This window comes from Ranitomeya variabilis, chromosome 4 (genome assembly GCF_051348905.1).
Source record: "Ranitomeya variabilis isolate aRanVar5 chromosome 4, aRanVar5.hap1, whole genome shotgun sequence".
NCBI lineage: Eukaryota > Metazoa > Chordata > Amphibia > Anura > Dendrobatidae > Ranitomeya > Ranitomeya variabilis.
Window position 1 is genome coordinate 688,747,343 of NC_135235.1, and position 17,190 is coordinate 688,764,532.

General features: G+C 47.6%; 1 protein-coding gene across 1 annotated transcript in view; it reads left to right on the forward strand.

Moving 5' to 3' along the window:
* Positions 1 to 12,720: 12,720 nt before the first annotated feature.
* Positions 12,721 to 17,190, forward strand: part of LOC143767633 (uncharacterized) — a 107,710-nt gene continuing 103,240 nt past the window's right edge. The window contains exon 1 of the mRNA XM_077256074.1: positions 12,721 to 12,786. The gene's annotated coding sequence lies outside the window, so the exon portion shown is untranslated. The remainder of the gene's footprint in view (positions 12,787 to 17,190) is intronic.

The following is a 17,190-nucleotide window of genomic DNA, read 5'->3' on the forward strand; positions in this document are numbered from 1 at the left end:
TAGGAACTAGTTCAGACTGGAGGGACAGGAACTGCTTCAGGAGACATGGGAATACAGGCAGGTACGAGTAGGATAAGGAAATGAGTAGTAACCAGTACAGACTGGAGGGACAGGAACCAATTCAGACTAGAAGGACTGGGACACACAGGGCACAGAGAGGGAGCAAAGCCGCAGGATGCGGAGAACAGGGCAGAGCCACAGGAGGAGAGACGGGAGTAGAGTAGAGCCACAGAATGCGGCAAGCAGAGCGGAACTGCAGGTTGCGGTGAGTAGAGCAGAACAGAGCTTCAGGATGCTGTGAGCAGAGCCAAGCAGAGCTGAGCCACAGGTTGTGGCGAGCAGAGCAGAACCGCAGGTTGCGGCAAGCAGGGCAGAGCTGCCGGTTGCAGCGAGTGAGCAGAGCAGCAGGTTGTGGCGAGAAGAGCAGAAGGGGTGGACACAAGGATATGCACAGCTGAGCGGGAAAGGAGACAGACAAGGACAAAACATGTACAGGTAAAGATCAGTGTTCAGACAGGGACAGACATGGGAACAAGTGCAGGAGAAGCTTTCAGGCCTGGGTATGCAGCCCCAAGGGTGACAGAAACAGGAAACAGGAACAGGCCTGGGTATGCAGCCCCCAGGGTGACAGAAACAGGAAATAGGAGCAGGCCTGGGTATGCACCCCCAGGGGTGGTGGAAACTAGACACTGATGCCTCTTGGCAATTGGCTGGGGACAAATTAGAATTGTGCACACAGTCTCTATAAGACTCATGAAGTGACGGGGCCGCTGCCCTAAGTATACAGCCAGGAAGTATCATACCTCCCAACCGTCCCGATTTCAGCGGGACAGTCCCGCTTTGGCACCGGGGTCCCGCTGTCCCGCTTCGGGCATTTAAAATCCCGAATTTGCGGCCGCCGGTGAAGCCCCGCCCACTTCCGGGACGTAGAGAGAGCCTGTTTTTTTTTTTTTTTAATAAAAGCTGCCTCCTGACCGCCCGCGCAACACCCCCCCCCCTCCCGCCCCCTGTGCGGCGCTGCCACGCTGAAGGAGAGAGCCTGCAGCAATCAAGAAGAAAGGTCAGCGATTCACTACCTCTGGCTGTGTGTGCACGGAGCTCCGGCTTCTGCTCTTAGCTGCTATCCCGGCAGAGAAGGAGAGACGGGGGAGGTGCCGGGATAGTGCAGAGCTGTGAGCAGGAGACTGAAGACTTCAGCAGAGAGCTGCACATGGACATCAGCCGCCCCTGCATCACAGAGGAGATTGTGTGTGTGTGATGTGTGTGATGGCTGCGTGTGTGTGTGTGATGGCTGCGTGTGTGTGTGTGTGATGGCTGCGTGTGTGTGTGTGTGATGGCTGCGTGTGTGTGTGTGATGGCTGCGTGTGTGTGTGTGTGATGGCTGCGTGTGTGTGTGTGATGGCTGCGTGTGTGTGTGTGATGGCTGGGTGTGTGTGTGATGGCTGTGTGTGTGTGTGTGATGGCTGCGTGTGTGTGTGTGATGGCTGCGTGTGTGTGTGTGATGGCTGCGTGTGTGTGTGTGTGATGGCTGCGTGTGTGTGTGATGGCTGTGTGTGTGTGATGGCTGCGTGTGTGATGGCTGCATGTGTGATGGCTGCGCGTGTGTGTGTGATGGCTGCGCGTGTGTGTGTGATGGCTGCGTGTGTGTGTGTGATGGCTGCGTGTGTGTGTGATGGCTGCGTGTGTGTGTGATGGCTGCGTGTGTGTGATGGCTGCGTGTGTGTGATGGCTGCGTGTGTGTGATGGCTGCGTGTGTGTGATGGCTGCGTGTGTGTGATGGCTGCGTGTGTGTGATGGCTGCGTGTGTGTGATGGCTGCGTGTGTGTGTGTGTGTGATGGCTGCGTGTGTGTGTGTGATGGCTGCGTGTGTGTGTGATGGCTGCGTGTGTGATGCATTTGTGTCAAAGCTGCATGTGTTTGTGAGCTGCGTGCGTGTGAGCTGCGTGCCTGTGTGTGAGCTGCGTGCCTGTATGTCATTATACAGTATGGAGCATCATGTGTGGTCATTATACAATATGGAGCATCATGTGCGGTCATTATACAGTATGGAGCATCATGTGCGGTCATTAGACAGTATGGAGCATCATGTGCGGCCATTATACAGTATGGAGCATCATGTGCGGTCATTATACAGTATGGAGCATCATGTGCGGTCATTATACAGTATGGAGCATCATGTGTGGCCATTATACAGTATGGAGCATCATGTGCGGTCATTATACAGTATGGAGCATCATGTGTGGCCATTATACAGTATGGAGCATCATGTGCGGCCATTATACAGTATGGAGCATCATGTGCGGCCATTATACAGTATGGAGCATCATGTGCGGTCATTATACAGTCTGGAGCATCATGTGCGGTCATTATACAGTCTGGAGCATCATGTGCGGTCATTATACAGTATGGAGCATCATTTGCGGTCATACAGTATGGAGCATCATGTGCGGTCATTATACAATATGGAGCATCATGTGGGGTCATTATACAGTCTGGAGCATCATGTGCGGTCATTATACAGTCTGGAGCATCATGTGCGGTCATTATACAGTATGGAGCATCATGTGCGGTCATTATACAGTATGGAGCATCATGTGCGGTCATTATACAGTATGGAGCATCATGTGCGGCCATTATACAGTATGGAGCATCATGTGGGGTCATTATACAGTATGGAGCATCATGTGCGGTCATTATACAGTATGGAGCATCATGTGTGTTCATTATACAGTATGGAGCATCATGTGCGGTCATACAGTATGGAGCATCATGTGCGGTCATTATACACTATGGAGCATCATGTGCGGTCATACAGTATGGAGCATCATGTGTGTTCATTATATATTATGGAGCGTCATGTGTGTTCATTATATATTATGGAGCGTCATGTGTGGTCATTATATATTATGGAGCGTCATGTGTGGTCATCGTACAGTATGGAGCATCATGTGTGGCCATTATACAGTATGGGGCACTGGGTGGCCATATTTTTTTGTTTATAATTATTGTATATGAAACAGTGTGATCGGCAGTGCTAAATGGGTGTGGTTGGGATGTGGATATGGGTGTGACTAATTATGAATGGGTGTGGTCAGAGGCGTGGCCTAAAATTTGCCGCGACGCGCGAAGCGCGCCGCAAACTTTGTCCCTCTTTCCCATCTTCTAAAGTTGGGAGGTATGAAGTATGCAGCAAGGACATGAGGCCCAGAGCAAGGATCTGGCAGTAGACAGAACTCACAGCGTGGCCCGGAGAGATGAGTAAGATGGGAGGTGAGAAGCCATGCAGTGTTGCCGACAGGGATGTTACAGCCTCTCTCATGTTGAGTTTGTAAAATCATTTATCTCCAGATAATTGGTTAAACAGGTCAGGTATAAGAGGTAAAGAATATGGATTGTGAACCGTGCTTGTATTAATCTTTCTAAAATCCAAGCATGGACACAGCCCTCCATCCTTTTAACAAAAAAATCCCCACAGCGACTGGAGAGGTGGATGGTCGTATATGACTAAGGCCGGAGTCACACTAGACCGTAACACGGATGAGTGCTATGCGATAAAAAATCACATAGCACTTGGACCAATGTTAATCTATGGGGCAGCTCCTATCATCCGTTGTTTTCTCGGCCGTATTATACGTGCGAGTGAAATCGCAGCATGCTGCGATTTGCATTGTATATCTGCTGAGAATCGCCAATTAAAGTCTATGGGTGCAAGAAAAACTCACACCACACGGACCATCAGTATGACTAGTGAGAAATATGCACCGGTGTCCTGTAGAAAAGCCCGCAATTCAGTGCGGTGTACAGTAAAATCACACTGACAGGTTAGAATAGAATAGCTAAAGTAAATGTCTACACATAGTATATATATATATATACATCATAGACACATATATATATATTTATATTTCATACAGAGCTAGATAGCAAAAAAGACGGTAATTCACTTGTCGGCGTTTGCTAAATCCTTACCGAACCCAACAGTATATAAGACATGGTTTACATACAGTAAACCATTTCATAACTGTAAGATTTCTATATATTCCTCACTAATAATGTTAGTAGTGTTTGTGTGTAAAATTTGGGAGCTCTAGGTGTTAGGCTGGAGTCACACTCAGCGTAAGACAATACGGAACGTTTTTTATGGCCGTAATACGGCCGTAATACGGAGAAGTGTTCCCAAAATAGTGATCCGTATGTCCTCCGTAGGCAGGGTGTGTCAGCGTATTTTGCGCATGGCATCCTCCGTATGTAATCCGTATGGCATCCGTACTGCGATATTTTCTCGCAGGCTTGCAAAACCGACATCTAATGGATTTATGTGCTCAAATGTCCGTTAAAACATATATACAGTATATATATATGTATATGTCATTGAGACACATATATATATATTCTGTATTTATATTTAATTCAGCGCGATATATGTGAAAAGCCGTTAATTCAATTGCCGGCTTCTCATTTCTCCTTCCCAAACCCGACAGGATATGAGACATGATTACATGCAGTAAACCATCTCATATCCCCCTTTTTTTGCATATTCCACACTACTAATGTTAGTAGTGTGTATGTGCAAAATTTGGTTGCTGTAGCTGCTAAAATAAAGGGTTAAATGGCGGAAAAAATTGGCGTGGGCTCCCGTGCAATTTTCTCCGCCAGAATGGTAAAGCCAGTGACTGAGGGCAGATATTAATAGCCTAGAGAGGGTCCATGGTTATTGGCCCCCCCGGCTACAAACATCTGCCCCCAGCCACCCCAGAAAAGGCACATCTGGAAGATGCGCCTATTCTGGCACTTGGCCACTCTCTTCCCACTCCCGTGTAGCGGTGGGATATGGGGTAATGAAGGGTTAATGCCACCTTGCTATTGTAAGGTGACATTAAGCCAGATTAATAATGGAGAGGCGTCAATTATGACACCTATCCATTATTAATCCAATTGTATGAAAGGGTTAAAAAACACACACACACATTATTAAAAATTATTTTAATGAAATAAACACACAGGTTGTTTTAGTATTTTATTGCTCTCTCAATCCACCTGAAGACCCTCGCTTGGCAAAATAATAAACCCACAATATACATACCATCCGAGGATCTGTCAGGTCCCACGATGTAAATCCTTCTGAAGGGGTTAAATCAATTTACAGCCAGGAGCTGCGCTAAAGCACTCGCTCGTGCCTGTAATCCCCGGGTGCTGAAAGGAAAGCTGGGTGATCTGTACTTACATTGAGTTGCGGTGATGCGCCCTCTGGTGGATGAACTCATATGAACTCGAGCGTGGGAACTTTTCCAAGGCTCCAGTTCATGAGGACATCCAGCAGAGGGCGCCTCACCGCGACTCAATGTAAGTACAGATCACCCAGCTTTCCTTTCAGCACCCGGGGATTACAGGCACGAGCGAGTGCTTTAGCGCAGCTCCTGCCTGTAAATTGATTTAACCCCTTCAGAAGGATTTACATCATGGGACCTGACAGATCCTCGGATGGTATGTATATTGTGGGTTTATTATTTTGCCAAGCGAGGGTCTTCTGATGGATTGAGAGAGCAATAAAATACTAAAACAACCGCTGTGTTTATTTCATTAAAATAATTTTTAATAATGTGTGTGTTTTTTAACCCTTTCATACAATTGGATTAATAATGGATAGGTGTCATAATTGACGCCTCTCCAGTATTAACCTGGCTTAATGTCACCTTACAATAGCAAGGTGGCATTAACCCTTCATTACCCCATATCCCACCGCTACACGGGAGTGGGAAGAGAGTGGCCAAGTGCCAGAATAGGCGCATCTTCCAGATGTGCCTTTTCTGGGGTGGCTGGGGGCAGATGTTTGTAGCCAGGGGGGGCCAATAACCATGGACCCTCTCCTGGCTATTAATATCTGCCCTCAGTCACTGGCTTTACCATTCTGGCGGAGAAAATTGCGCGGGAGCCCACGCCAATTTTTTCCGCCATTTAACCCTTTATTTTACCAGCTACAGCAACCAAATTTTGCACATACACACTACTAACATTAGTAGTGTGGAATATGCAAAAAAAGAGGGGGATATGAGATGGTTTACTATATGTAAACCATGTCTCATATCCTGTCAGGATTGGGAAGGAGAAATGAAAAGCCGGCAATTGAATTACCGGCTTTTCACTAACACCGCTGCGTATTTCTCGCAAGTCACACTGCTGGTCCGTGTGGAATCCGTATTTTTCTCGCCCCCATAGACTTTCCTTGGCGTATTTTTTGCGCAATACGCTGACAAACGCAGCATGCTGCGATTTTGTACGGCCGTAGAAAGCCGTATGATACGGATCTGTAATATACGGCTGATAGGACCAGACCCATTGAGAATTGTGCCGTTTGTTTGGCGAGTTTTACGGACGTATTTTCTGCTCTCTTACGTCCGTAAAACTCGCTAGTGTGACTCCAGCCTTAAATTAAAAGGTTCATTCACGGAAAAAACTGGCGTGGGCTACTGTGCAATTTTCTCTGCCAGAGAGAGAAAGCCAGTGACTGAGGACAGATATTAATAGCCTAGAGAGCAGGGCCGGACTGGGACTAAAATTCAGCCCTGGCATTTGAAGTTACACAGGCCCACTTGTCACATGGTGACTGTATAATATCTTTGTACACTTGTAGGCAGGGCCGGTTTTAGGCAAAGTGGGGCCCTAGGCAAAGTTTAAAATGGGTCCCCAAATGCTAACATATTGCACATCACACAGAAGCCTTTCTGTTGTATTTACGTGCGCTGAGTTCAGGCCGCTAAACGAGTTTGATCGACAATACTGAAGTTGTTCAACGCTTGTTTCCCGGCCTCTTTCCACCAGCTGAGGAATAATGATGAGACAGAACGATCACTAATAGATCACTAACAGATCACCATACAGTATCATGTTTTCAGCAGCACATCTACAGTTTACACTGGCAATGTGCTGCTGACAACAAGGCTTTTTGTTCCAGCAAAAACAATCCGAATATGCAGCATTTTACTTGTTTAGTAAAATACACCCCATAGTCCTCCATATATTATAATGTGCTCCATAGTCCTCCATATAGTATAATACACTCCCTATAGTCCTCCATATATTAAAATACACTGCTCAGTCCTCCACATAGTATAATACACTCCTCATAGTCCTCCATATAGCATAATACAATCCTCATAGTCCTCCATATAGCATAATACAATCCTCATAGTGCTCCATATAGTATAATGCACCGCCACAGTCATCCATGTAGTACAATTCACTTCCCATAGTATAATGCACCCCATAGTTCTTCATATAGTATAACGTATTCCCCATAGTCCTCGATACAGTATAATGCAGCCCACATATAGTATAATGCAGCCACCCCAGAGTATAATGCAGCCACCCCAGAGTATAATGCAGCCACCCCAGAGTATAATGCAGCCACCCCAGAGTATAATGCAGCCACCCCACAGAGTATAATGCAGCCACCCCAGAGTATGTAACCCCCATAGAATATAATACAGCCCACCTCCCCATAATATATAATGTAGCCCCCCCATAGAATATAATGCAGCCCCCCATAGTATATAACGCAGCCTCCCCCATAGAATATAATATACCCCCACAATAGTATATAACACAGCCACATAGTACATAACATGGCCTCCCCCATAGAATATAATATACTCCCCATAGTATATAGCAAAGCCCGCATATTATATAGCACAAACCGCATAGTATACAGCACAGCCTGCATACTATAGCACAGCTCGCGTAGTAGATAACACAGCCCACACAGCAGTATTCAGCACAGACCACACAGTAGTATACAGCACAGACCACACAGTAGTATACAGCACAGCCCACGTAGAAGTATACAGCACAGTCCACACAGTAGTATACAGCACAGCCCACAGAGTAATATATACAGCACAGCCCACAAAGTAATATATACAGCACAGCCCACAAAGTAATATATACAGCACAGCCCACAGAGAACTATATACAGCACAGCCCACAGAGAACTATATACAGCACAGCCCACAGAGAACTATATAAAGCACAGCCCAGAGTACTATATACAGCACAGCCCAGAGCACTATATAAAGCACAGCCCAGAGAGTACTATATACAGCACAGCCCAGAGAGTACTATATACAGCACAGCCCAGAGAGTACTATATACAGCACAGCCCACAGAGTACTATATACAGCACAGCCCACAGAGTACTATACACAGCACAGCCCACAGAGTACTATATACAGCACAGCCCACAGAGTACTATATACAGCACAGCCCACAGAGTACTATATACAGCACAGCCCACAGAGTACTATATACAGCACAGCCCACAGATAACTATATACAGCACACAGTAGTATACAGCACAGAGCACAGCCCACAGAGAACTATATACAGCCCACAGCAGTATACAGCACAGAGCACAGCCCACAGAGAACTATATATAGCACAGAGCACACAGTATACAGCACAGAGCACAGCCCACAGAGAGCTATATACAGCCCACAGCAGTATACAGCACAGAGCACAGCCCACAGAGAACTATATACAGCCCACAGCAGTATACAGCACAGAGCAAAGCCCACAGAGAACTATATATAGCACAGAGCACACAGTAGTATACAGCACAGAGCACAGCCCACAGAGAGCTATATACAGCCCACAGCAGTATACAGCACAGAGCACAGCCCACAGAGAACTATATACAGCCCACAGTAGTATACAGCACAGAGCACAGCCCAGAGAACTATATACAGCCCACAGCAGTATACAGCACAGAGCACAGCCCACAGAGAACTATATACAGCCCACAGTAGTATACAGCACAGAGCACAGCCCACAGAGAACTATATACAGCCCACAGCAGTATACAGCACAGAGCACAGCCCACAGAGAACTATATACAGCCCACAGCAGTATACAGCACAGAGCACAGCCCACAGAGAACTATATACAGCCCACATCTCTTCTCTTCCTCCCCTCACCTCCTCCGAGAATGGCCCCACAGTCCAGAAAAAAAAAAAACTCTCCTCACCTCTCCTCCTGCCCAGCGTTGCTTCCTGGTTCCTGCTCCTGTCTCAGCAGCTGCAGTCTGCCCGGGACACAGCAGGTGCGCGATGATATGACATCATCGCGCACCCGCAGTGTCAGAGGCAGAGCGGGGAATGATGGGAGAGGAGCGTCTGTAGACGCTCTCTCCTCCATCATTGCATTCAACTGTACCGGCGTCTATACGCCGGTATAGTTGAATGCGACGGCGGGGGCGGCGGATTGAGCGGCCCACCACTGGCACCGGCCCTTCTGGCATTTGCCAGAAGTGCCCTATGGCCAGTCCGGCCCTGCTAGAGAGGGACCATGGTTATTGCCCCCCCCCCCGGCTAAAAACATCTGCCCCCCAGTCAGCCCAGAAAGATGCGCCTATTCTGGCACTTAACCTCTCTCTTCCCACTGCCCTGTGGCATTGGCATATGGGGTAATAAGGGGTTAATGTCACCTTGCTAATCGCATCCTTGCATTGCACACGGATCACTATTCATGAAACATTTGTGCGATTTTTTTTATACGTTGTGTGTATGACGCTGGCCTTAGCCGGACTCTTCTGAATATAGTCTGTGAAGCAGCCCTCCCAGGAAGGGGTTAAATAAACGAGATTTTGTCATTTTTGCTCCTGGTGTGGAGTCGATAGCACAATCATATGCCGCCATATACTAGACATCCGGTAACTGGTGATAATTCCCTCATGTGTGGGGTCTATTTGTCTCCAGAGAAATCCCACGTTACATTCCACACATAACACCATACCTCCCAACTTTTGAAGATGGGAAAGAGGGACAAAGTTAGCGGCGCGCGAAGCGCGCCGCGGCAAATTTTAGGCCACGCCTCTGACCACACCCATTCATAATTAGTCACACCCATATCCACGTCCCAACTACACCCATTTAGCACTGCTGATCACACTGTTTCATATACAATAGTTATAAACAAAAAAATATGGCCACACAGTGCTCCATACTGTATAATGACCGCACATGACGCTCCATACTGTATAATGGCCACACATGATGCTCCATACTGTATAATGGCCACACATGACGCTCCATACTGTATAATGGCCACACATGATGCTCCATACTGTATAATGTCCGCACATGATGCTCCATACTGTATGACCGCACATGATGCTCCATACTGTATAATGACCGCACATGATGCTCCATACTGTATAATGACCGCACATGATGCCCCATACCGTATAATGGCCGCACATGATGCTCCATACTGTATAATGACTGCACATGATGCTCCAGACCGTATAATGACCACACATGATGCCCCATACTGTATAATGGCCACACATGACGCTCCATACTGTATAATGGCCACACATGATGCTCCATACTGTATAATGACCGCACATGATGCTCCGTATTGTATATTGACCGCACATGATGCTGCATACTGTATACTGGCTGCACATGATGCTCCATATTGTATAATGACTGCACATGATGCCCCATACTGTATAATGGCCACACATAACGCTCCATACTGTATAATGACCGCACATGATGCTCCATACTGTATAATGGCCGCACATGATGCTCCATACTGTATAATGACCGCACATGATGCTCCATACTGTATAATGGCCGCACATGATGCTCCATACTGTATAATGACCGCACATGATGCTCCATACTGTATAATGACCGCACATGATGCCCCATACCGTATAATGGCCGCACATGATGCTCCATACTGTATAATGACTGCACATGATGCTCCAGACCGTATAATGACCACACATGATGCCCCATACTGTATAATGGCCGCACATGATGCTCCATACTGTATAATGACCGCACATGATGCTCCATACTGTATAATGGCCGCACATGATGCTCCATACTGTATAATGACCGCACATGATGCTCCGTATTGTATATTGACCGCACATGATGCTGCATACTGTATACTGGCTGCACATGATGCTCCATATTGTATAATGACTGCACATGATGCTCCATACTGTATAATGGCCGCACATGATGCTCCATACTGTATAATGACCGCACATGATGCTCCATACTGTATAATGACCGCACATGATGCCCCATACTGTATAATTGCCACACATGACGCTCCATACTGTATAATGACCGCACATGATGCCCCATACTGTATAATTGCCACACATGACGCTCCATACTGTATAATGAACACACATGACGCTCCATACTGTATAATGACGGCATGCATACCGTATAATGGCCCCACATGATGCTCCATACCGTATAATGGCCGCACATGACGCTCCATACTGTATAATGACCGCACATGATGCTCCATACTGTATGATGACCACACATGATGCTCCATACTGTATGCTGGGTGCACATGATGCTTCATACTGTATAATGACCGCACATGATGCTGCATACTGTATAATGACCGCACATGATGCTCCATACTGTATAATGGCCACAGTTCTCCATACTGTATAATGACATACAGGCACGCAGCTCACACACACACGCTCACACACATGCACACGCACACAGCTCACACACACGGCCCACACACACGCAGCACACACACAGCTCACACACGCACGCAGCTCACACACATGCAGCATCACACACACAGTATCACACATACACACGCAGCATCACAAACGCAGCTCACAAACACATGCAGCTTTGACACAAATGCATCACATACGCAGCCTTCACACACACACACACAGCCATCACACACACACGCAGTCATCACACACACACACGCAGTCATCACACACACACACACACGCAGCCATCACACACACACACACGCAGCCATCACACACACACGCAGCCATCACACACACACACCCACCCAGCCATCACACACACGCAGCCATCACACACACACACCCAGCCATCACACACACACCCAGCCATCACACACACACCCAGCCATCACACACACACCCAGCCATCACACACACACACCCACAGCCAGGTTGGCACTAGGAGGGTGCTGGCTGGCACTGTTAGAGGTGTTACAGTGCTACCTGTGGATGGAGAGGTGCATGGACACACTGCACTATCTGGTTTGCAGGCTTCTCCCTGCCGCCCCTTATCCGCCATACACAATGCATGCCGGTGTGTGCCGGTAATGATGACCGCCTCCCTCCCCCTCACACGCCGCTGCCGCCTCCGAGTGACACAAGGACCAGACTCTGCGCCTCAGCATCGGGTACCACAGATTCCCGCGCATGCGCGTTGCGGTGCGTGGTGGGGGAGACACCAGGCTGGAGTCGGCGCCGCGCACGCAGCTGGTCCCTCCTTCCCCGATCTCCTGGCCCAGATTTACTAAACAAAGGCTGCAGAGTGTGATCATGCCGGCCGCTTACGTCACTGACCCCGCCCGGAGTGCGGGACTAGTCCTAATCGTCTCTACGTCCCGGAAGTGGGCGGGGCTTCACCGGCGGCCGCAAATTCGGGATTTTAAATGCCCGAAGCGGGACAGCGGGACCCCGGTGCCAAAGCGGGACTGTCCCGCTGAAATCGGGACGGTTGGGAGGTATGCATAACACTGTGTAGAAAAGGCGGCGCGGGGTAATTGTGCCAGTAGTGAGGGGGAATAATGGCGGGAAAGTCACTGACTGAGGAGAAGTTTCCATGTAGGGTCTTCACTGCGGATATCATTCCCTGAGGCCCCTGATCATGTGACCCCTGACTCCTCCCCTCCTGTGACCTCATCACAGGTCCTGTGCGCACAGAGCAGCCATATATGTGGAGTGCGGCTCTGCAGGTGGAGGTAGGTGCTGGAGATTCCCCATTACTGAGCGCCGGGGACATTAACCCCTTCAGCACTGGGACTCTTCTGGTGTTTTTGTTGGCACTTTATAAGAATCATTGCATTTTTGTTCTGTTTCCTGTAATCGATACATACGACCCAACTATGGAGGACAGGAAGTGAGGGAACAGATTGTTCTCATAGTACAGGCCCCTTTCTTGGCCCCCACACAAGGGCCGACATCAGGGCATTACTGCCCTTACTACAGTATGGGGCCCGGTGGTCAGAGGCAAAAAGGGGGGCCCGAACATTCTGGCAGCTCCTCCGCTCGGGCCCCCCTCTCTTTGTTTCTGTTCATCGGGCCCCTGGACTTTTTGTTCTATTCTGCCAAACTCCCGATGCATAACAACACTGTGGTGATTTAACCCCTTAGTGACCGCCAATACGCCTTTTAACTGACCTGAGATATAAGAGACTTATATCCCCATACAGGTGACAATCCAGCAGCTTTCAGCTGTACACTATAGCTGACAAATTGCTGCATCAGCCATGATCAGAGTTTGCACCATTCAAATCTATTTAACCCCTTAGATGCTGCTGTCATTAGTGACTACATCATTATAAATGGTTAACAGAGTGTGGGGGCTTCCTCTTTATCCCAATTGGTGGTCTCAGATCATGATTGTGTGGTCCTGATGTTTTCCATGGCAATTCATGACCAAATACCGGCTTTAGAGTCTGACGGCTGTAGTAATCTGTTCAGAAGTTAGAGACATTTAGGTGGTAAAAATACACATTTTCATTTTTCTTATGCCACTTTGCATTAATTCCTGAAAATCACCTGAAGGGTTAACAAACTACCTGACTGCAGTTTTCAATATGTCAGGGGGTGCTGTTTTTAAAATGTTATCACTTGTGGGGGTTTCCCAATATATGACACCCCTAAAGTCACTTCAAAAATGGATAGGTCCCTAAAAAAATACATTTTGTAAATTTCCTTGAAAAAAAATTTAAATTGCTGCTACATTTTTAAACCTCCTAAAATGCTAACAAAATAAAATAACATTTTGCAAATGGTGATGATGTAAAGCAGACGTGTGGGAAATGTTATTTATTAATGTTTTGTTGTGGTATGACTATCAGGATTAAAGGGATAAGCATTCAAAGTTTGAAAATTGCTAATTTTTTTACATTTTTTTCACATTTCTGATATTTTTTTTACAAATAAACACAAAACATAACCTAAATTTGCCATTATCATAAAGTATAATGTGTCACGAAAAAAACAATCTCAAAATCATGGGGCTATGTTGAAGCGTTCCAGAGTTATTACCACATAAAGTGACACTGGTCAGATTTCAAAAATTTGGCTCCGTCACTAAGGGGTTAAAGATACACCTACAGTGTTGTTAATGCATCTGGCGGACAAAAATGGCCACTGTACCTTTAAGTTGCGGCGGCCGGGTGCTTCATTGTCCTGACGTCACGCTGCTCGTGATCGCACTTCCTCATTCCGAGCAGAGCAGCATGCGATGTGCCAGGTGTCGGTGGGCAGACAAAGTAGGCTGAGGAGGCAGCAGCGGGCAGTCAGGCAGAGTAACGTGAGGAGACTGTGGCCTGTCTCTCTGAATCTGGTAAGCAGAAGAGGCTTCAGGTGGCTGCGCCTGGCAGCGTGTGGCTGATGAGGGAAGGCGAGTGGTGACTGGGGGCTGCGTCCAACAGGGTTCAGGGGAGGATAGTGGGGACTGCCAGCCCCCACTAGCCTCCCCCCTAGCCTCCCCCCTGGACCCTGCAGCCCCCACTAGCCTCCCCTTGGACACTGAAGCCCCCGCTAGCCTCCACACTAGCCTCCCCCTGGACCCTGAAGCCCCCAGTCCCCACTAGCCTCCCCCTGAGCCTTGCGACCCCCAGCCCCCACTAGCCTCCCCCTGAGCCCTGCAGCCCCCACTAGCCTCCCCCTGGGCCCTGCAGCCCCCACTAGCCTTCCCCTGGGCCCTGCAGCCCCCACTAGCCTCCCCTCTGGACCCTACAGCTCCCACTAGCCTTCCCCAGTCCCCTGACCCTGCAGCCCCCACTAGCCTTCCCCTGGGCCCTGCAGCCCCCACTAGCCTCCCCCCTGGACCCTACAGCTCCCACTATCCTCCCCCAGTCCCCACTAGCCTCCCCCTGGACCCTGCAGCCCCCAGTCCCCACTAGCCTCCCTCTGGACCCTGCAGCCCCCGCTAGTCTCACCCTGAGCCCTGTTGGACGTGGCCCCCAGTCATGGACCGGGGCCACATCCAACAGGGCCCAGGGGAGGCTAGTTGGGACTGGGGGCCGCGTCCAACAGGGTGTGGGGAGGCTAGTAGGGGATGGGTGCTAAGGGGGAGTGTGCTTCCAGCAGGTGGAGATTGCTAGGGTGAGTCTGCGTCCTGCAGGGTGAATCTGTTGCGAGGAATCTGCGTCCCATTGGTGGAGGCTGCTAGGGTGAGTCTGCATTCCGCAGGAGGAATCTACTGCGGGGAGGCTGAGAAGATGGCGAGGACAACCAGGGCTAGTCGACGATTGCATTTAAAGAGGGTGCCAACCTCTACGAACAGGTAGCAAACAAGAATAGTTGACAAGTGTAAAGAGTTGTAGAATTAATGGTGCTATAAAAGTGAGTAAAATAAACAATAATAATATTTTATTTATATAGCTCCAACATATTCCGCAGCGCTTTACATTATAGAGGGGACATGTACAGACAATAGACATTACAGCATAACAGAAATCACAGTTCAAAACAGATACCAAGAGGAATGAGGGCCCTGCTCGCAAGCTTACAAACTAAGAGAAAAAAGGGGAGACACGAGAGGTGGATGGTAACAATTGCTTTTGTTGTTCGGACCAGCCATAGTGTAAGGCTCGGGTGTTCATGTAAAGCTGCATGAACCGGTTAACAGTCTAAATATGTAACAGTACATACATAGAGGGCTATTAACTGCATAAAGTGTATGAGAACATGATGCGAGGAACCTGATTATGGTTTAAGGTTTTTGAATAGGCCACACAGGGATAGTTAGGTTAATTAGGTTAAGGTCCTCGCCCCTATGTATCAGTCTGTCATTGTTAGTTTGCTTACTGTAAGTGATATCTGTAATTTGTATGTAACGCCTTCTCATATACAGCACCTTGGAATCAATGGTGCTATATAAATAAATAATAATGCGTTGAGGCGGTAGGCCAGTCTGAACAAATGCGGTTTTAGGATACGCTTAAAACTGTGGGGATTGGGGATTAATCGTATTAACCTGGGTAGTAAATAAATGGGGTGATCACCCCTTTACCGTTGACTACTTTTTATTTTTTTATATGATCACTTTGAGTTAAGTTTTGAGGTATATTTATGTTCTAGAATTAATAGATTTTTAATAAATACCAATAAAGATATTTTTTAGTTTTGCATAATCAGTGATTATACATGGGCGACACGGTGGCGCAGTGGTTAGCACTGCAGCCTTGCAGCGCTGGAGTCCAGGGTTCAAACCCCACCAAGGACAACATCTGCAAAGAGTTTGTATGTTCTCTCCGTGTTTGCATGGGTTTCCTCCGGGCACTCCGGTTTCCTCCCACATTCCAAAGACATACTGATAGGGAATTTAGATTGTGAGCCCCATCGGGGACAGTGATGATAATGTGTGCAAAATGTAAAGCGCTGCGGAATATGTTAGCGCTATATAAAAAAAAATATAAAGATATATATAGTTACATAGTTATTAAGGTTGAAGGAAGACTTTAAGTCCATCTAGTTGAACCCATAGCCTAACCTAACATGTTGATCCAGAGGAAGGCAAAAAAAAACCATGTGGCAAAGAGTAAGCTCCACCTTGGGGAAAAAAATTCCTTCCCACTCCACATATGGCAATCAGACTAGTTCCCTGGATCAACGCCCTATCAAGGAATTTAGTGTATATACCCTGTAACATTATACTTTTCCAGAAAGGCATCCAGTCCCCTCTTAAATTTAATTAATGAATCACTCATTACAACATCATACGGTAGAGAGTTCCATAGTCTCACTGCTCTTACAGTAAAGAATCCACGTCTGTTATTATGCTTAAACCTTTCCTCCAGACGTAGAGGATGCCCCCATGTCCCTGTCTCAGGTCTATGATTAAAAAGATCATCAGAAAGGTCTTTGTACTGTCCCCTCATATATTTATACATTAAAATAAGATCACCGCTTAGTCTTCGTTTTTCCGAACTAAATAGCCCCAAGTGTAATAACCTATCTTGGTATTGCAGACCCCCCAGTCCTCTAATAACCTTGGTCGCTCTTCTCTGCACCCGCTCTAGTTCAGCTATGTCTTTCTTATACGTCTGAGACCAGAACTGTGCACAGTATTCTAAGTGTGGTCGAACTAGTGACTTGTATAGAGGTAAAATTATGTTCTCCTCATGAGC